At 46.0% G+C, this 21738-nt stretch overlaps 1 long non-coding RNA gene across 1 annotated transcript in view; it reads right to left on the bottom strand.

The window, feature by feature from the left end:
• The window catches only part of LOC135822311 (uncharacterized), a 52878-nt gene extending 31676 nt beyond the window's left edge, over positions 1 to 21202 (bottom strand). The window contains exon 1 of the long non-coding RNA XR_010554471.1: positions 18377 to 21202. This is a non-coding gene — a long non-coding RNA (uncharacterized LOC135822311). The remainder of the gene's footprint in view (positions 1 to 18376) is intronic.
• Positions 21203 to 21738: the final 536 nt, after the last annotated feature.

The following is a 21738-nucleotide window of genomic DNA, read 5'->3' as shown; positions in this document are numbered from 1 at the left end:
AAGCAAGGTCTGACTGGATATGTACATTTGAGATTACCGCTACTCCCTAAATCAGAAAAAGACCTCACAAACATGTTCAATAGTGCGACCGTGCAGTCACTTGACCACACTGCCATTGGAAGAAACTGACAAAAGGTACCATAAAACAAGGCTGAAAAGACAGATGTAACAATGGTTGAAGGACGCAGGCAATTTCACAGGAAAATTCACAGCGAGATTGGAACCGCTTGGTAAGAATAGTCCATTGCATTTTAGCTATCTAGTTCCAGCCTAGGACATGGCCGAGTGCAGCAGTGAAAACTCAACAGCAACACAACACGGAGTGCTACACGTAGATCTTTACCTTACTGGAGTGTGGTCAGAGTGTGATCAGTATCCACGAACAGTGCAGCACGGGACAAGGGAAGATTGTAGACAGTACGACATGCCTCTAATTCTTCCTGAAATTTTTCCTCTAAATCTGCCTCTGCTTCTGCAGGGGCAGGGGAGAGGCAGAGGCAGAGGCAGAGGCAGATTTACATTTAGAGGCAGATTTAGAGGCAGAGGCAAAGGAAGAGGAAGAGGCACAGAGGAAGAGGCAGAAGCATAATCAGAGGCGGAGGCAGAGGCAGAGGCAGATTTAGAGCCAAATTTGGAGCCAGATAAAGCGGAAGATTCAGAAGCAGATTCAGAGGCAAATTCAGGGGAAGATTTAGAGGCAGAGGCAGAGGCAGAGGCAGCGGTGGACTTAGATTTAGAGGGAGATTTAGAGTTACATTTAGAGGCACATTTAGAGGCAGATTCAGAGGCAGATTTAACGGCAGATTAAAAGGCAAATTCAGAGACAGATTCAAAGGCAAATTCCGTGGCAGATTCAGAGCCAGATTCAGAGGCAGGGTACGAGGCAGAGGCAGAGGCAGAGGCAGATTCAGAGACAGATTAAGATGCAGATTAAGATGCAGATTAAAAGGCTGAGGCAGAGACTGACGCAGAGGAAGAGGCAGAGGCAGAGGCAGATTAAGAGGCAGATTAAGGGGCAGATTTGGAGACAGATTCAGAGGCAGATTTAGATGCAGATTCATAGGCCTCTGCCTTTGCCTTTGCCTCTGTCTGCATCTGCCTCTGCTTCTTAATATGCCTCTCATTCTGCCTCTGAATCTGCCTCTGAATATGCCTCTGAATCTGCCGTTGAATCTGCCTCGAAATCTGCCTCTGAATTTGCTGCTGAATCTGCCTCTGAATGTGTCTCTAAATCTGTTTCTGAATCTGCTTTTGAATCTGCCTCTAAATCTGCCTGTGCCTGATTAAAAGGCAAATTCAGAGACAGATTCAAAGGCAAATTCCGTGGCAGATTCAGAGCCAGATTCAGAGGCAGGGTACGAGGCAGTGGCAGAGGCAGAGGCAGATTCAGAGACAGATTAAGATGCAGATTAAGATGCAGATTAAAAGGCTGAGGCAGAGACTGACGCAGAGGAAGAGGCAGAGGCAGAGGCAGAGGCAGATTAAGAGGCAGATTAAGGGGCAGATTTGGAGACAGATTCAGAGGCAGATTTAGATGCAGATTCATAGGCCTCTGCCTTTGCCTTTGCCTCTGTCTGCATCTGCCTCTGCTTCTTAATATGCCTCTCATTCTGCCTCTGAATCTGCCTCTGAATATGCCTCTGAATCTGCCGTTGAATCTGCCTCGAAATCTGCCTCTGAATTTGCTGCTGAATCTGCCTCTGAATGTGTCTCTAAATCTGTTTCTGAACCTGCTTTTGAATCTGCCTCTAAATCTGCCTGTGCCTCGAAATCTGCCTGTGCCTCTGTTTCTCTTTCTGCCTCTGCTTCTGAATCTGCCTCTGAATCTGCCCTTAAGTCAGCCAAATCTGCCTCTGAATCTGCCCTTAAGTCAGCCAAATCTGCCTCTGAATCTGCCTCTGAATCTGCTTCTGAATCTGACTCTAAATCTGCCTCTAAATCTCCTTCAAAATCTCCCTCGAAATCTCCCTCGAAATCTGCCTCGAAATCTGCTTCTGCCTCTGCCTCTGCCCCTGCCTCTGCTCCTGCCCCTGCCTCTGCCTCTGCCTCTGCCTCTGCCTCTGCAGAGGCAGGGGCAGGTTTAGAGCCGGATTAGGAGGAAGATTTAGAGGCAGATTCAGAGGCAGATGCAGAGGCAAATTTAGGGGCAGATTTAGAGGCAGATTCAGAGCCAGGATCAGAGGAACATTCAGAGTCAGAGGCAGTGGAGGAGGCAGACGCAGAGTCAGAGGCAGAGGCAGAGGCAGAGAGGAAGAGGCAAAAGCAGAGGCGGAGGCAGAGGCAGATTTAGAGCAGAACTTACAGCCAGATTAAGCGGAAGATTTAGAAGCAGATTCAGAGGCAAATTCAGAGGCAGATTTAGAGGCAGAGGCAGAGGCGGACTTAGATTCACCAGCAGATTTGGAGGCAGATCAAGAGGCAGATTCAGAGGCAGACTCATAGGCAGATTTAAAGCAACTTCAGAGGCAGATTTAGAGGCAGAGGCAGAGGTGGACTTAGATTCACCAGCAGATTTAGAGGCAGATTAAGAGGCAGATTCAGAGGCAGATTCAGAGGCAGATTCATGGGCAGATTTAAAGGCAAATTCAGAGGCAGATTCAAAGGCAGATTCAGAGGCAGATTCACAGCCAGATTTAGAGGCAGGGTACGAGGCAGAGGCAGAAATAAAAGGCAGATTAAGAGGGAAATTTAAAGGCAGATTCAGAGGCAGATCCAGAGGCAGATTAAGAGGCAGATTAAGATGCAGATTAAATTTAAAAGGCAAAGGCAGAGACAGAGGCAGAGGTTGAGGCAGAGGCAGATTAAGAGGCAGAGACAGAGGCAGTGGCAAAGGCAGAGGCAGATTTAGAGGCAGAGGCAGATGCAGGGGCAGAGGCAGAGACAGATTAATAGGCAGATTTGGAGACAGATGATTCAGAGGTAGATTAAGAGGCAGATTCAGAGGCCTCTGCCTCTGCCTCTACCTGCATCTGCCTCTGCCTCTGCTTCTTAATATGCCTCTCATTCTGCCTCTGAATCTGCATCTGATTATGCCTCTAAATCTGCCTTTAAATCTGCCTCTAAACTTGCCTCTGCCTCTGAAGCTGCCTCAAAATCTGCCTCGAAATCTGCCTCTGAGTCTGCTTCTGAATCTGCTTCTAAATCTGCCTCGAAATCTGCTTCTAAATCACCCTCGAAATCTGCCTCGAAATCTTCCTCTGCCTCTGTTTCTGCCTCTGCCTCTGCTTCTAAATCTGCTTCTGAATCTGCCTCTAAATCTGGCTCTAAATCTGCTTCTAAATCACCCTCTAAATCTGCCTCTAAATCTGCCGTTAAATCTGCCTCTGCCTCTGCCTCTGTTTCAACCTCTGCCTCTTAATCTGCCTGTAAATCTGCCTCTAATTAGGGATGTCAGCGAACGCACTGCGCAGGCCTCTGCGCATGCATTGCGTCATCGATTTTTTGAACGTGATCGCGGCCGACAGAGAAAACATGGCCGCGGTCTGTTTGCACCGCTGGGAGTCGTAAAATTACTGTTCTTCTGTCCCCGCGACCATTCAAATCATACGCGATACTCGAGGACCCACGAACTCACCACGTTCTCCCCGGTCGATTTCTCTGAAAGTTTGCACATCGTGAAACACCAGTATGAGAGGTGTTCAGGCCAATTTTCAAGGAATTTCCCTGGTTGGATCGTTCCAAAATCGGACTTCCATTTCTCGCTCGCGGCCATTTCTTGCGCGATGGAAGCGCCCTGCCCTGGTGAGTAACCAGCATCGCGCTGGGTAGAGAGTTGCTGCAATAAGCTCCCTGATGTCTTCGCTGCCATTGTCAGAAGCGATGGACCATGAATTTGTTTGAGAGTCTCTGGATGCTACTATTCCTCAGCCTAGTTTTCAGCCATTCCGTGCATCTTCTTCGCACGATTTATTTTGCAAAAAAATGAAAGTGTTCATGAGTTTTCTTGTCGGCCGCGCGTAGATGGGCCAGGCTGACCTGCGCAGATGGGCTGCGCAGTGCGTTCGCTGATATCCCTACTCTAATTCTGATTGTAAAATTTCCTCTAAATCCGCATCTGCCTCTGCCTCTGCCTCTGCCTCTGCAGAGGTAAAGGCAGAGGCAGAGGCAGATTAACATTTAGAGGCAGATTTAGAGCCAGGATGAGACGCAATCTGACTCTAAACCTGACCCTAAATCTGCCTCTGGCTCTCAATCTGCCTCTGAATCTGCCTCTAAATCTGCCTCTGAATCTGCCTCTGAATCTGCCTCTGAATCTGCTTCTGAATCTGCCTCTAAATCTGCCTCTAAATCTCCTTTTAAATCACCCTCTAGATCTGCCTCTAAACCTGCCTCTAAATCTGCCTCTGCCTCTAAATCTGCTTCTCCCTCTGCCTCTGCCTCTGTTTATGCCCCTGCCTCTAAATCTGCCTCTTATTCTTCCTGTAAATTTTCCTGTAAATTTTCCTGTAAATCTGCCTCTGCCTCTTCCTCTTGCTCTGGTCCTGCCTCTGCCTCTGCAGAGGCAGATTTACATTTAGAGGCAGATTTAGAGCCGGATTAGGAGAAAGATTTAGAGCCTAATCTAGAGGCAGATTTAGAGGCAGATTAAGAGGCAGATTCAGAGGCAGCGTCAGAGAAGGATTCAGAGGCAGAGGCAGAGGCAGAGGCAAAAGCAGAGGCGGAGGCAAATGCAGAGGCAGATTTAGAGCTAGATTTAGAGCAAGATTAAGCAGACAATTTAGAAGCAGATTCAGAGGGAAATTCAGAGGCAGATTTAAAGGCATATTTAGAGACAGATTCAAAGGCAGATTCAGAGCCAGATTCAGAGCCAGATTCAGAGGCAGGGTACAAGGCAGAGGCAAAGGCAGAGGCAGAAATAATAGGCATATTTAGAAGGGAGATTAAGAGGGACATTTAATGGCAGATTCAGAGGCAGATTAACATGCAGATTAAACGGCAGATTAAGAGGCAGGGGCAGAGACAGGGGCAGTGGCAGAGTCAGAGGCAGATTTAGAGGCAGAGGCAGAGGCAGGGGCAGAGACAGAGGCAGTGGCAGAGTCAGAGGCAGATGCAGGGGCAGAGGCAGAGGCAGATTAAGAGGCAGATTTGGAGACAGATTCAAAGGCAGATTTAGAGGCAGAATCAGAGGCCTCTGCCTCTGCCTCTGTCTGTATCTGCGTCTGCCTCTGCTTCTTAATATGCCTCTCATTCTGCCTCTGAATCTGACTCTATATCTGACTCTAAATCTGACTCTAAATCTGACTCTAAATCTGCCTCTGCCTCTGTTTCAACCTCTGCCTCTTAATCTGCCTGTAAATCTGCCTCTAATTCTTCCTGTAAAATTTCCTCTAAATCCGCATCTGCCTCTGCCTCTGCCTCTGCCTCTGCAGAGGTAAAGGCAGAGGCAGAGGCAGATTAACATTTAGAGGCAGATTTAGAGCCAGGATGAGAGGCACATTCAGAGGCAGAGGCAGAGGTAGAGGCACAGGCACGGGCACAGGCACAGGCAGAGGAACAGAGGAAGAAGCAGAGGCAAAATCAGAGGCGGACGCAGAGGCAGAGGCAGATTTCGAGCCAATTTTGTAGCCAGGTAAAGCGGAAGATTTAGAAGCAGATTCAGAAGCAAACTCAAAGGCAGATATAGAGGTTGAGGCAGAGGCGGACTAAGATTTAGAGGGTGATTTAGAGTTACATTTCGAGGCAGATTTAGAGGCAGATTCACAGGCAGATTTAAAGGCAAATTCAGAGACAGATTCAAAGGCAGATTCAAAGGCAGATTCAGAGGCAGGGTATGAGGCAGAGGCAGATTCAGAGAAAGATTAAGAGGCAGATTAAGATGCAGATTAAAAGGCAGAGACAGAGGCTGAGGCAGAGACTGACGCAGAGGAAGAGGCAGAGGTAGATTTAGAGGCAGAGCCAGAAGCAGAGGCAGATTAAGAGGCAGATTTGGAGACAGATTCAGAGGCAGATTTAGATGCAGATTCAGAGGCCTCTGCATCTGCCTCTGTCTGCATCTGCCTCTGCTTCTTAATATGCCTCTAATTCTGCCTCTGCATCTGCCTCTGAATCTGCCTTTGATCTGCCTCTAAATTTGTCTCTGCCTCTGAATCTGCCTCTAAATCTGCCTCTGAATCTGCCTCTGAATCTGCTTCTGAATCTGCTTCTAAATCTGCTTCTAAATCCGCCTCTAAATATGCATCTAAATCTGCCTCTAAATCTGCCTCTAAATCTGCCTGTGCCTCTAAATCTGCCTGTGCCTCTACCCATGTTTCTGCCTCTGCCTCTGCTTCTGCCTCTGCTTCTGAATCTGCCTCTGAATCTGCCTCTGAATCTGTCTCTGAATCTGCCTCTAAATTTGCCTCTGAATCTGCCTCTAAATCTGCCTCTGAATCTGCCTCTGAATCTGCCTCTGAATCTGCCTCTTAATCTGCTTCTGAATCTGCCTCTAAATCTGCCTCTAAATCTCCTTTTAAATCACCCTCTAGATCTGCCTCTAAACCTGCCTCTAAATCTGCCTCAGCCTCTGCCTCTGCTTCTAAATCACCCTCTAATTGTGCCTCTAAATCTGCCTCTGCCTCTAAATCTGCTTCTCCCTCTGCCTCTGCCTCTGTTTCTGCCCCTGCCTCTAAATCTGCCTCTAAATCTGCCTCTAATTCTTCCTGTAAATTTTCCTGTAAATCTGCCTCTGCCTCTGCCTCTTGCTCTGGTCCTGCCTCTGCAGAGGCAGATTTACATTTAGAGGCAGATTTAGAGCCGGATTAGGAGAAAGATTTAGAGCCAGATCTAGAGGCAGATTTAGAGGCAGATTAAGAGGCAGATTCAGAGGCAGCGTCAGAGAAGGATTCAGAGGCAGAGGCAGAGGCAGAGGCAGAGGCAGAGGCAGAGGCAAAAGAAGAGGCGGAGGCAAATGCAGAGGCAGATTTAGAGCTAGATTTAGAGCCAGATTAAGCAGACAATTTAGAAGCAGATTCAGAGGGAAATTCAGAGGCAGATTTAAAGGCATATTCAGAGACAGATTCAAAGGCAGATTCAGAGCCAGATTCAGAGCCAGATTCAGAGGCAGGGTACAAGGCAGAGGCAAAGGCAGAGGCAGAAATAATAGGCATATTTAGAAGGCGGATTAAGAGGGACATTTAATGGCAGATTCAGAGGCAGATTAACATGCAGAATAAAAGGCAGTGGCAGAGGCAGGGGCAGATTAAGAGGCAGAGACAGAGGCAGTGGCAGTGGCAGAGGCAGGGGCAGATTAAGAGGCAGAGGCAGAGACAGAGGCAGTGGCAGAGTCAGAGGCAGATTTAGAGGCAGAGGCAGAGGCAGGGGCAGAGGCAGAGGCAGATTAAGAGGCAGATTTGGAGACAGATTCAAAGGCAGATTTAGAGGCAGAATCAGAGGCCTCTGCCTCTGCCTCTGTCTGTATCTGCGTCTGCCTCTGCTTCTTAATATGCCTCTCATTCTGCCTCTGAATCTGACTCTAAATCTGCCTCTAAATCTGTCTCTGCCTTTAAATTTGCCTCTTCCTCTGCCTCTGCCTCTTCCTCAATCTCTGCCGCATCCTCTGCCGCAACCTCTGCCTCTGCCCCTGCCACTGCCTCTTAATCAGCCTCTAAGTCCGCCTCTTTCTATCCTATTTGTCTCCCCTTTCCCATCTTTTTTCTCTCCTTTGTCTGTTTTTTTCTTAAATTTCTCTCCTCTATCTCCCCTATTTACGCTTCTATTTCTCTTCCATTTCTCTTCTTTTTCTCTTCTATTTCCCTTCTATCTCCTTTCTATTTCTCGCCTCTCTCTCGCCTATTTCTCTTCTATGTTCCTCCTATTTTTCTCCCATTTCCCTACTATTTCAGTCCTTATACCGGCCAATATTCCTCTCCCATTTTCTCTTTCATTCCTCCCCATTTTCTCTCCCATTTCTCTCTTATTCCTTTCCTATTTCTCTCCCGTTTCTCTCCTGGTTCTCCCCTGTTTCTCCTCATTTCACTGCTGTTTCTCTCTCATTTCTCTCATTTCTCTCGTATTTCACCCCTATCATGGCCAGCAATCAAGGACATCTGAGAGTTGTAATTTTTGTACTCCTCCGAGGTGTGATTTTTGGCGTGCTGGGCCAAGCACAAGGAAGCCAACTGCAAAAAAACTGCAGAAAATCGTTGTTGTTTGATCCTTTGGTGTAATCTTTGTTTCTAGTCGAAGCTGGTTGCTGTTTGGAGCAGAAACGCTGAAATTTACTATTTTCTGCATGTACTCATACATGTACTCATGTACTCAGGCATGCAGTCTCACTCGTATTTTAGCTATTTTTCTGGAATGGATGCTGCTCTGCGCCCCTTGGTGAACATTTCCTGCGCTCGTGGAGCAGCTGAAAAGGACCACTGGTATGTCTGGTTCCTGGTTTGAAAGTGGAGAGTCGACTTTTGTGCCTTGAAAAAGGAGTAGAGAGCGATAAAGGTACGTCTGTGGCTGATTTTTGAGTGCTCCTCGTACATTTTTGATCGTGATAGAAATTCTCAGACCAAAGTCAGACCAAAGTCAGCGCGATGATGGTCGTACAGTTTTCTTGTGAATTTTTTAGTTGTTTCATCTCGTATCTATGTCAGTATCGTGATGGTGAAGTGGAGAGGGTGATTTTCTTCCTCTAGGCTTCGTTCGGCCGACTTTGCTTCGTCCTCGTTGAAAAGTGATCCTGAAAAAAAGGTCGATTCGCAAAATTATGTTGATTTTCAATGTACGAGATGACATGCGATTGCTGGCTATGTTTCTCTCAAATATTTATCGTATTTCTCTCCTATTCCCTCCTATATCTTGCCTATTTCTCTCCTAATGTTCTTCTATTTCATTCCCCTTTCCCTCATATTTCTCTTAATTCTCTCCTACATCACTCGTATTTCTCTCCTATTCCTTCCTATTTTTCTCCAATTTGTTCACTTATTTATCTCCTACATTTCCTTTCTTTTTTATTTCTTTTCCCTCCTATTTTTGTCCTGTTTCGGACCTATTTCTGTCCCATTTCTCTCCTAGTTCTCTCCTATTTTCTCTCCTATTTCTCCCCTTTTGGTCTTTTCTCTGTCTTTCTCTTCTATTTCCCTCCTTATTCTCTACCATTTGCATCTATTTCCATCGAATTTGCCTTCTATTGCTCTCGTATATCTCCCCCTATTTTTCTTCTTTTTCCCTTCTATTTCTCGCGTCTTTCTCTGCTACTATTATCCTTTTTCTGTCCTATTTCTCTCCCATTTCCCTACTGTTTCCACCATAATTCTGGCCAATATTTCTCTCCTGTTTTTCTTCTATTTCTCTTCTTTTTCTCTCCATTTCTCTTCTTTTTTTCTCCTTCTTCTCTCCTATTTCTTTTTCTCTTTCTCGCCTCTTTCTCCTCTATTTCTCTTGTATTTCTCTCCTATTCCTCTCCTATTTTTCGCCAAATCCTCTCTTATTTTTTAAAACTATTTCTACCTTTTTTTATTTCCATTTCCCTCCTATTTCTGTCCCGATTTCTGTCCCGTTTTCTGGCCTATTTCTGTCCTATTTTTCTCATAGTTCTCTCCCATTTCTCCCTTATTTCTCTTCTCATGGCCAGGAATCGAGAGCATCTGATAGCTCTAATTTTTGTACTCTTCCGATGTGTGATTTTTGGCCTGTTGGGCCTAGCACAAGGAAGTCTTCTGCCAAAAAAAACTGAAGAAAATGGTTGTTGTTTGATCCTTTGGTGTAATCCATGCAGCAAGTCGAAGCTAGTTGCTCTTCGGAGCAGGAACGTTGAAATTGACTTTTTTTCTGCATGTACTCACGCATATACTCATGTACTGAGGCATGCAGTCTCGCTCGAATTTCAACTGTTTTTTTCCTCGAATGAATGCTGCTGTGTGGCCGTTGGTGAACATTCCCTGCGCTCATGCAGCAGCTGAAAAGCACCACCAGCACATGTATGTCTGGTTTCTTGTTTGAAGTCGGCGCGGCGGTGTCCATACAGTTTTCTTGTGGATTTCTTTAGTTGCTCCGTCTCGTACCTACACAGTATGTCAGTATCATGATGGCGAAGTAGACAAGTGGACAGGGTGATTTTCTTCCTCTAGGCTTCCTTTGGCCAACTTTCCTTCGTCCTCGTTGAAAAGTGGTGCTGATAAAAGGTTCGATTCGCAACATTATGTTGATTATCAATGTACGTGATGACATGCTATTGCTGGCTATGATTTCTCTCCTATTTCTCTTCTACTTCTCTCCTATTTCTCTTCTATTCCTCTTCTATTCCTCTCCTTTTTCTTTCCTATTTCCCTCCTATTTCTCTCCTATTTCTGTCCTATTTCTGTCCTATTTCTGTCTTATCTCTCTCTTATTTCTCTCCTATTTCTCGCCGATTTCTCTCTTATTCCACTCCTATTTCTCTCCTATTTCTCTCCTATTTCTTCCCTATCTCTCCTGTTTCCCTCATATTTCTCCCCTATTTTCTCATTTATTTCACCCCTATTGCTCTCCTCCTTCACTCCTATTTCTCTCCTCTTTCTCATATATTTCTCTTGTAATTCTTTCCTATTTCTTCCCTACCTTTTTTCCCGATATCTCTCCTTTTTCTGTCCTTTTTTCTCCCATTTCTGTGCTAATTCTGTCCTGTTTCTGGTTTTTCCTGTCCTATTCTACACCTAGTTCTCTCCTATTTCCCTTGTAATTCCCCTTTTTTGTTCTCTCCTATTTCTCTCCTATTCTCTCTACGTGTAGTTATTAGCTTGCACAACCACGTAAAGAACGCCCACAAAATGTTTGTTTGTGTGTCACAGTTGATTCAACAACAGCGACTCAAAGTGCTATTCCAACACCCCCATAGGCTCCGTTATCATGGTGTATGGTTATGTGGTGTCAGGATGTGGCCCATTGTCATTATTGCAATACTGGTACATGCCACACGCTATAGCAGATCTACTCAAATCCAAAACAAATCACTGGTGCACAGAAGTCAACATGCAGCACAGCCACCCATAGACCATAGTCATTCGGGCTTTGCGTTATGCAGATCATTCGGCACCACTCACCGGCGAACAAGTGAAACAAGACGTGGTTCTTTCCAACATTCCACAGCGGCAGAGCATTCAGGAGCTGAGAAACGGACTCAACAAAGTCATCATTCCTCTTGTCGCGGTCGATAGTGTCCAGGGACGGAATAAATATACACGCTTCCTCCGGTCGGGAAGTGTAGAAAACTAGAATGATTTCCAAGATCAGAAAGAGAAGAGAACAAATCACCGGTGCACAGCAGTTAACATGCAGCGTAGTCTCCCATAGACCATAGTCATTCGGCACCACTCACCACAGAACGAGTTGAACAAGACGTGGATGGACGTCCATGGACGTCCATGACACCGCGAGAAGTCCAAACAGTCTCTCATTGAGCAATGGGGTCTTGCCGAGCCATCCTGACTCGCCAGGGCGAATGAAGCAGCTTCCTGAGACCACTCATAGTTGGACAAGAAGTTCCTCGAGGCAGGAAATCTCGCCTGCGCTCCAGGCGGATCAAATAATGCTCCATGCGACTGGTTGACACCACCAGCAGGCCAGGCGGCCCAGTGCCAGCAGACTCTAGTGAAACTGGCTCCGTTCCCCAGGATAGCAAGACTACGACGAATACGCAGACCACTATAAACAGGAGAAGGCATGGCACCGTAGCCAACACCAAAGCTCCTCTTCCGCCTGAACGGCACACATCAGAAATACTAGCCTAACCGTTATTATCCTAAACTGCACAAAATCCAAACTCAGCTCCTTTCTCATTCAGGACAAGAAGAAAAGTGAAATCGATACGACTGACTGTCGCACGACAACTAATACCTAGGCGACACCGTTGTCACCCACACGTACACGGGGAGTCTGGACAAACCCAATCGCACTGCAGCGGGGCTACGGAGCGAAGAACACGGCTAGTTGCAAAGAGCGCTAGCACAATGCACATAGAGAAATGTGGCTGTTTTCTCAGTCCACTGACCTTTCCCCAGCTATTCAACAACATCAGAATATCGCGCTGGAAACGGAGCGTCTCTGTAAGTTTGTATCCCTGGTGATGTTTGTGCCTCGAGAGCACTATAATTATAAGTGGTGCTCTTCAGCCACAATCTTCCTCAGCCTACTCAAGCTCAACTGATGAGGGGTGAATCCCCCGAAACACTGTGCATTGAGCAGGGAGTGGTGCTTTCTTGCAGGTTTGCCGAGTGAATGGTTCGATGGACTTCTCGTGTGCTCTGGATGGCAGTCGTGCGTCAGTCAAGTGAGAATTCAAGTCGGCAGGAAAACCGTGAGCAACACACAGTGACACTCTTCCCCTACTATCGCCGAAGTCGCACCAACCTCTTCTTCACATTGTTGTCCCCAGCGCGGGCTTGCGAATTAGATGGTTTGGAGGCAACAACGTTGTGAATGGCCAACGGTCCTCATCGCTTGTTCAGCACCTCCATGAGCGACACTGACTCACGCTGCTATCTGGTGTTCACGAGGTGTTTGTTGCGCTGGAAACGGAGCGTCTCTGTAAGTTTGTATCCCTGGTGATGTTTGTGCCTGGAGAGCACTATATTTATAGGTGGGGCTCTTCAGCCACAATCTTCCTCAGCCTACTCAAGCTCAACTGATGAGGGGTGAATTCCCCGAAACACTGTGTATTGAGCAGGGAGTGGTGCTTTCTTGCAGGTTTGCCGAGTGGACGGTTCGATGGACTTCTCGTGTGCCTGGGCTGGATGGCAGTCGTGAGCCAGTCAAGTGAGAATTCAGGTCGGTAGGAAAACCGCGAGCTCCCATGCAGGGAGCAACACACTCTTCCCCTACTATCGCCAAAGTCGAACCAACCTCTTCATCAGAATGTTCACTGTCAGTTTTTGAGACCCATACAATTTATTTGGCACTGCTGCGAATAATTTAGTAGCGAAGTGAAGAACCACACGCAAAAAGCCCCAATCTTGGAGATACCGGTAGGTTATTTTCAGCTTTCAGCAGCCCTGGGCGAGTTGTTTACCAGAAATGGGGCCTTTTCTCGGACCGCTTCCCCTTGCCCAGCAATTCACCAAATTAGGATAGTCACTGTCAGTTTTTGACCTTAGAACGGGCAGAAAGGTGAGATATTGTCAATTTTGACCATTTATGCCCATCTGTCATTCCAATGTACCCCTCGTTATAACATGACCCAGCTGTAATATGAGTTGTCGCATTGATTTGATTTTGTGTTCGCTTGTAGGCCGCTGGCACTCCTATTTAGTGATCCATAAAATTTAGGACTCCTGTAAATAGTTTAGTCGCAAACTGAAGAACCACGGGCAAAAAGCCCCAAACTTGGGAATAGCTTAATTTCAGCTTTCAGCACTGAATTAGCAGCCCTGGGCGAATCGTTTATAACAATGTGGCTTTTTCTCTGTCCACTTCCCTTTGCCTAGCCATTCAACAAAATCAAGATGATCACTGACAGCTTTTGAGCATCGAAAGGGCAGAAAGATGAGAAATTGTCAATTTTTAACCATTTGCATGTACAGTGTATGGCCAGCTGTCAATTTCAATGTACATGTGCCAGTCTATAACATGACCCAGCTGTAATGTCAGTGGTTACATTGGTTTGAATGTTTGGTCTGCTTGTAGGCCGGTTGCACCTCCATTTAGTGACCGGTATTTGGCACTGCTGTAAATAGTTTAGTCGCAAAGTCAAGAACCACAGCCAAAAAGCGCCAAATTTGGAGAGAGGTTATTTTCGGCTTTCATCAGCCCTGGGCGAGTTGTTTAAAGAAATGTGGCCTTTTTCTCTGTCCACTTCCCTTTGCCCGGCTATTCACCAAGATCAGGGTGGTCATTGTCAGCTTTTGAGGTTTGAACGGGCAGAAAGATGAGAAAATGTCAATTTTTGACTATTTACATGTACATGTACATGTATGCCCACCTGCCAATTTCAATGCACCTGTCTATAACATGACCCAGCTGTAATATGAATGGTCGCATTGATTTGCTTGCAGGTAGCCCTTTCCCAAAGGTGCTCTTTTAATTCGCACTTAGTCCTTTTCGCATAAATAAACCAAATAAAGAGGAAGTCACGTCAACTGGCATCAGACTATCTGGACGGGCAAGTGAAGAGAATTGAAGACCTCAAGGACAATGCACAGATGTTTGCAGTAGTCAAGCAATTGCAACCGAAGCGTGATGGCGCTGTTACTGTTGAGGATATGAATGGCAAGCGAATTCTAAATAATGAAGGGAAAGCCAAAGTAGTAGCTAAGCACTTTCAACAGCAGCATGGACCAGCCACCTGCAGGGTCATTGAGCCTTTTGAAGGCATTCCAAGGCATTCCCTAGACTGCCCTATTACACAGCATGAGGTCGTGCATTCTTTTAGGCGCCTCAAGAATGGACGTGCATGTGGCCCTGACGAGCTACCAGCAGAGCTCCTGAAGTATAGCGGACCCGCGACAGCCAAGCTAATATCATCAATTCTCAACAACGTTTTCGAAACACACCAAGGCATCGAAGTCGGCAAAGGCACCCTCATCCCGTTGCAGAAGCCGGGAAAGCCCAAGGGCCCTACTGCTAATCTCCGTCCGATCATCCTGCTCCCATCACTCAGGAAAAGCCTTTCTCTCGTTATCTTGAACAGAATCCGTCCGGGAGTGGAGAAGTACCTTTCACCCGGGCAGTCCGGCTTTCGCCGCAACAGGTCGACGGCGGATGTAGTCTGGTGCAAGAGGTGGCTTTCGTCGATTGTGGAGAGATTCAGTGCAGAAATTCATGTCCTCGGCCTTGATTTCAGCAAGGCATTTGATACTGTGAACAGAGAGAAGCTTCTGCAAGTACTCCGCAGTGAGCAGATTGCTAATGACGATGAGGTACGCATCATTCGATACCTCATGGCCAACACGACACTTGAGGTGAAGATAGAATCATTTAAGTCACCTGCATTTCCAACCACAAAGGGAATACCACAAGGAGACGGACTTTCACCTGTACTGTTTACGGTATACCTCGAAGCTGCACTACGTGATCTTCGATCATCACTACCACCTAGACCGACTGCAGATGCGCAGATACCACCGGAAACAGCATATGCCGACGACGCTGACTTCATATCAACGTCCCACACATACCTCCGTCAGCTTCTGGCACTTGCAGAGGACATCTTCGACAAGTGGGACCAGAAAGTCAATGTTTCTAAAACGGAATGGGTCAGGATGTACCTTGAACCAGTTTCAGAAACAACAGTGCACCGTGGTCAAGAGCAATGGAGAAGCATCAGGACTCTGGGCTCTCTGTTTGGCACTGCACAAGATGTGACACGCAGGATTGGTCTTTCTGCTGTGGCATTTGGTCGAATGAAGGCGATCTGGTTTCGGCGGCAACATCTACAAACTAACACCATGGTACGACTCTACAACGCATACGTTCTTCCTATCCTCACGTACAATATTGGCTGCGCAGGCCTCTCTAAGGCACTGGAAGACTCCCTGGATAAGATCCATCGCAAGCAACTTCGGCATATGCTTGGTATATTCTACCCTCGTGTCGTGTCGAATGATGACCTGTATGAGCTTGCTCACACTGAGCCAATATCCGCTATGGCAAAGCGAGCGAGATGGCGTCTGCTTGGACACATCCTACGCCAGCCATCATCGACACCAGGCAATCAAGCAATGATTGCATACGCATCAATGGAGGACGCTATGAGGCACAGGAGGGGAGCTCCAAGGTCCTGTTTAGTCACCACCCTCCAGCAAGACGTCAAGTTCACCGCCGTCGAAGTGAAGACGAGCCGGCACCTCGAAACCCTAAGAAGTTGTGCAGTTGACCGGCAGAAGTGGAGTAACATTTGTTCTGCGGTGGTGTGAACACACATGACCGGCTGTGATTTTGGTGTGGACGCACATGATTAACTGTGATGACCAATGATTTCATTTCATTTATCTTATTTTTTATTTTTCTAAGAAAGAGCTTTGCTGATGTGGTGTATTGGAACTCATGTGAAATCTACACCGTGATTGTTTTCGTCAAATATCATATCTTCTCTTTTCTCTCTCTGCCGCGGTGCTTTTTGTCACTCCATTGTCGTGAGTTCCCTTTGGAACGTAGACGAGAATTATTATTATTATTATTAGTCCTTTTCGCGTCCCTCAAAATTTGCTGAAAAAGTGCTCTTTTTTCAGTGAAAACAGGCAAAAAGTGCTCTTTTTTTCAGTGAAGCATAGCCATGATACATGTTCAGATATGAACCCAAGCTGAGAAATGAATAGGGACTCTTCCATTTATGGGTCCACGAAAGGCAAAACAGGAAGTAAAGTTCAAAAAACCCACTTTTTACAGCATTGTGTACAAGCTTCGTGTCCTTTGACCTCCTCTCACACAAACATTAACCATTAGGAAGATCGTTACCGGTTCTAGTAAAATCTCCAAATTGGCAGCAGAAGAATTCGTCGAAAACGATACTTATCGAAAAATCGCTAAGCTTTTCGCCGATTTTCGAGGGTTCCTTTGAGAATCGCCGAAAATATACCAAATCTTCCAATATCTCACCAACATTGAAGCCAATATGCCAACAAATCTTTTAGCCGATTTTCCACTATACATGTACATGTATTCCAATTTTCCAGTCGATTTTCGAACAAGCAGCTGACTTTGCAGCCGAATCTGATGTATTTTTGAGCTGAGCGAAAAGCCGAATGGGCGAAAAACACCGGGCCGATTTGGGGAAAGCTTACACTGGGGTTAGGCCTTGACAGATTATGCTAGCATAATTTTTCGCATAATTCCTACCAAAATCGAATAATCGCATTATTCGAGGCAAATTGCATACGAATCGCATAAAATTGGACTAATCCGCCTGTTCGCATCAAATTCCATACAGTTGTACATGTTCTACAAGTACAAGTACAAGTAGACACACCAGGAAGGCGTAGGTTTACGACTCACTTGATAACATGTCCAGCCCACTACAATCAGTGACCAGGGTGACGGTCATAGGTAGGTCGGACGGTGCGTTGACCCCGTTGAACTTTTGCTACTACAGTACAACGCCCTCTACAAAACAATTCACCTGTTATTTTGCACAGAACCATCATATACATTAGCAGCATATGTGAGCATAATGCCACATAATATGACAACTTTTCGCATAATAATAGCATAATGCTGCAATTATTTTTTCAGCAATGCGAAAAGCATAATTTCACGAAAATATTAGCATAATCTGTCAAGGCCTAATTGAATGCCATATGAAATTTAGGACCAGGCTGCCACCTTAATCAAACTATGGCAGGTATCTAAACGTATGGCAGGCATCTGACTGTATGGCAGGCATCTGAATGTATGGCAGGTATTCAACTGTATGGCAGGTATTCAACTGTATGGCAGGTATTCAACTGTATGGAGACCACCTGAAAGTATGCAATGACGTCATAAACAAAAATGGCCGACCACCCTGAAAAAATTGGCGATAGGTCTGTCCCTATTTTCCGTTTTTTTCATGATTTTAACCGGGAGTAATATTTCTTATGGTTTTCCTTTTTTTCAAATTAATGATGCTTTTTTGGTCTGCAAGTCTTGCATCTAACTTTACTAGCATTCAATTTTAGAGACCACATTTCCCTTTTCCAACATACCCCTGGGTGACAGGTGTTCCGTTCCATCGGGGCTTTACGTTATGCAGATCAGAAAAATGGCTCCTGTCATGGCGGCATTCTGGAAAGGAATTTAGACATGAAAGACTGGAGAAGCCGTGAGGAGAACCATTTTTCTAGCACTGCACAATGCATTTTATAGGCGAAGCTGGAGGTGCTGGTGATTCCTTGACAAAACGATGGAGATATATCTGCAGCGCCGGGGTAACTCGAAAACAAAATGCAATAGATCAAACACCATTCTACTACATCATGCCTTCAGTGTATGCTATCACAAAGTACTTGTCTTCACCAACACGGTGCAATGCACATAGTTTATCTATCTTATCCAACACCACTGCACAAAGCCTTTCAAGGAAATGTTTTACATGGGCGGGCAAATTCGTCCAGACAGCATCGTGGAAGGGATATGGGAAGCGTGCGCTGAATTTAAATTTTTGTTTTGTCAATGTCGGGACATAAGGCGGGTGCACGGATAAGCAGTGCCTGGATGCATGGGACAGAACTTAATGGGCATTCACCCTCCAAGCTGCATGCAAACCCCCTACATTGAAACAGGACTGACAAACAATCAAGGCCAGGCATCCTTACACCCCAAACATTCTGTCACTACAGTCCGGGGCCTTTAGCAAACAAGTATTACGGCTAGACAGTGCACGTTATGGTAGAAATTCAAAACTTCCCTTGCTAAATAATGTCCACTATAACAGAGGAGCTGAAAAATAGCACTGCTCATCTGCCAGTGTTGCTAACAAGATAAATTTAAGCACTCATCACCAGGTGATATTTACCTTGTAGACTTTTGGGATGGGGCTTAGGTCCACTACCCCATCCCTAGCGATGACGCAACTGATGGTATTCAGAGCAGTGGTGGAGCAGGCACCCGTGATGGTTTAGCAGGCAGCGGTGTCCACGTCGATGTACCTTATACACGGGTTGTAATTACAGCAGAACACACAAATCCGTCACACACTACTAGTAGAGTGGTGATAGCATGTGTTTGCAAAGAGCATGAAAGTTTTAACATATGCAACATAATAAAGTTAGCAAGAACCAGAGTAAATTGTAACACACCCAATACAAGTAAGCTACAGGAGATATGGTATAAACAATGCCAATTGCAGTTTTGTGCTGTTTGCTTATCTCATCTCCTCATCACCCACCAATATTGAGCACATTCCAACACTCTGTAAACTTGATTCTAGTAAGTGAACTGTATTTGTGTTAGTTGGAATACTTGCACCCCCCCCCCCCCCCAAATAGTGGGCTGGTGGGAATATAGGTAGCATCCACCTGTTAGACCCAAGTAAAACAGAGAAAATTGCAAGACGCTCGATGCAAGCAAGCTTCCTGAGACACGGTATAAACAATGCAAATTGCTGCTTTTTTTAGCTGTTTCTTTATCTCGTCTCCCCATTACCCACCCATATTGAGCACATTCCAACACTCTCGGTAAACTTGATTCAAGCAAATGATTCAAGCATCTACATGAAGTTTGTGATGGAAATACATGCATTGAACTACCCCTCCCTCCCTTTTCCAAATATAATTCTATCAAGGTCTGGTATGAAGATAGGGTGAAAAGAGCAAATCACAAGGCACCCAATGCAAGCAAGCTTCTGGAAACATGGTATAAACAATGCCAATTGCATCTTTTTATGCTGTTTGCTTATCTCATCTTCCCTTCACTCACCCATATTGAGCACATTTCAACCAACTCGGTAAACTTGAAGCAAGTGAATGCATCTTGCGGTATGATTGGAGTACATGCATTGAGCTACCCCCAGCAAACACAGACACATCTGACGCACCTTCGGTCAAGGTATACTCTACCCATTGGCACCGTTCTGCCATATCCGAGAAGTCTTGGGATCAACTGCCATGCGGCTTGAGGTGACCTATCTGGGGGGTTGTGAGCAAAACATTGGACAGCTGCTCAGTAACATAACCATGCAACAGCGGCCTATGTGGCCACGGTTGCATGGAAATTTAAAAACTATGCAAAGGCAAAAGAGTCTACATGAAATCAGACATGCAAAGGAAAGTTGCAGGGATGCACTAAGAGTACATGCATCGCAAGTATACAAACCAGGATATAATTACCCAGGATGATGATGCTGGAGCTTCAGCTGGTCGTAGCGTAGCGCTTGATGTTGAAGAGATGACCTACAGGGTTTACCTGACCCTGATCTATGCTTAGCTAGCCCAGGGCAAGCCCCTTGCATGCAACCAGGACCAACCCTCCCTTGCAGCCCAGGTGACCCCCCCCCCCCCCCATGCAACCCGGGACCAAACCATTGCATACACAAGGTGTCAGCCCATGCAAGAGGGAAACAAGGTTACAAGTATGACATTGTGTAGTACTATACACCGGGTACAAAACAGAACGAAATAATTACCAAAGACGTGGCAGGTCCGCGCCTTGAGCTGGTCGTAGCGTAGCGCTTGATGTTGAAGAGATGACCTACAGGGTTTACCTGACCCTGATCTATGCTTAGCTAGCCCAGGGCAAGCCCCTTGCATGCAACCAGGACCAACCCTCCCTTGCAGCCCAGGTGAACCTCCCCATGCAACCCGGGACCAAACCATTGCATACACAAGGTGTCAGCCCATGCAAGAGGGAAACAAGGTTACAAATATGACATTGTGTAGTACTATACACCGGGTACAAAACAGAACGACATAATTACCAAAGACGTGGTAGGCCCGCGCCTTGAGCTGGTCGTAGCGTAGCGCTTGATGTTGAAGAGATGACCTACAGGGTTTACCTGACCCTGATCTATGCTTAGCTAGCCCAGGGCAAGCCCCTTGCATGCAACCAGGACCAACCCTCCCTTGCAGCCCAGGTGAACCTCCCCATGCAACCCGGGACCAAACCATTGCATACACAAGGTGTCAGCCCATGCAAGAGGGAAACAAGGTTACAAGTATGACATTGTGTAGTACTATACACCGGGTACAAAACAGAACGACATAATTACCAAAGACGTGGTAGGTCCGCGCCTTGAGCTGGTCGTAGCGTAGCGCTTGATGTTGAAGAGATGACCTACAGGGTTTACCTGACCCTGATCTATGCTTAGCTAGCCCAGGGCAAGCCCCTTGCATGCAACCAGGACCAACCCTCCCTTGCAGCCCAGGTGAACCTCCCCATGCAACCCGGGACCAAACCATTGCATACACAAGGTGTCAGCCCATGCAAGAGGGAAACAAGGTTACAAGTATGACATTGTGTAGTACTATACACCGGGTACAAAACAGAACGACATAATTACCAAAGACGTGGTAGGTCCGCGCCTTGAGCTGGTCGTAGCGTAGCGCTTGATGTTGAAGAGATGACCTACAGGGTTTACCTGACCCTGATCTATTCCTTGCTACCCCAGGGTTAGCCCTTTGCATACACCCAGGACCAACTCTCCCTTGCACAGGGTCAAAAATATGAAAAAAATTATATAGGATGGAATGTGATTAGAGGAAATTCTAGGATAGTAAAAATGTGATATGTAGTGAAGAGTTATGAAAATGGATGGATTGAGGTTACTGTTCAGCATCATCTGGCTGATTCTTCAGTCAAAGCCAGAAACTATTGGTTGCACTGCAATATGCTTGCCAGTGTGACGACATCTGTTTCAGGTGAAAAAGCAGCCATGCAGGTACAATTGGTATCAGGAAATATTCAGTATTAATCATGGGAAAGAGAATAAGAGTAGATTAAAAAGAAGAAGAAATAATGGTACAAAAAGAACTGCATAACATACCATACATTCCTATGAGAATATTGTGATGGAATACAAACGTCTCTAGTAACTACTGCAAGTATTATTACTGACAGTCTGTTGCTAGTGTACTCCTTTGGGGAAAATAGAACATGTCAGATCATGATCTGCATTACACTCTTCACCCAACATCTTCCTTGGAAATTTCAATATGATTTTGGTTTATATTCAGCCCATCTATGGTGAAAACACCATAGTGGGTTGTCAAGTGCAAGCAAAGAGTTTCTGTACAATAGCTGCCGATTTCCAAACTAAATTTCAATCCAGCTTAGTTCAGTTGGCGAGATCGGTAGTTTCCTTTCAGTCTTTGTTTAGACCAGAAAGGTCATGGAATCACCAGCAGACCTCCTTTCCCCCTGCCCCAGTCCTAACAAACCCTC

Source organism: Sycon ciliatum, chromosome 8 (genome assembly GCF_964019385.1).
Source record: "Sycon ciliatum chromosome 8, ocSycCili1.1, whole genome shotgun sequence".
Lineage (NCBI taxonomy): Eukaryota > Metazoa > Porifera > Calcarea > Leucosolenida > Sycettidae > Sycon > Sycon ciliatum.
The sequence above is the reverse complement of the archived record's forward strand: the minus strand, read 5'-3'. Positions and strand labels throughout refer to the sequence as shown.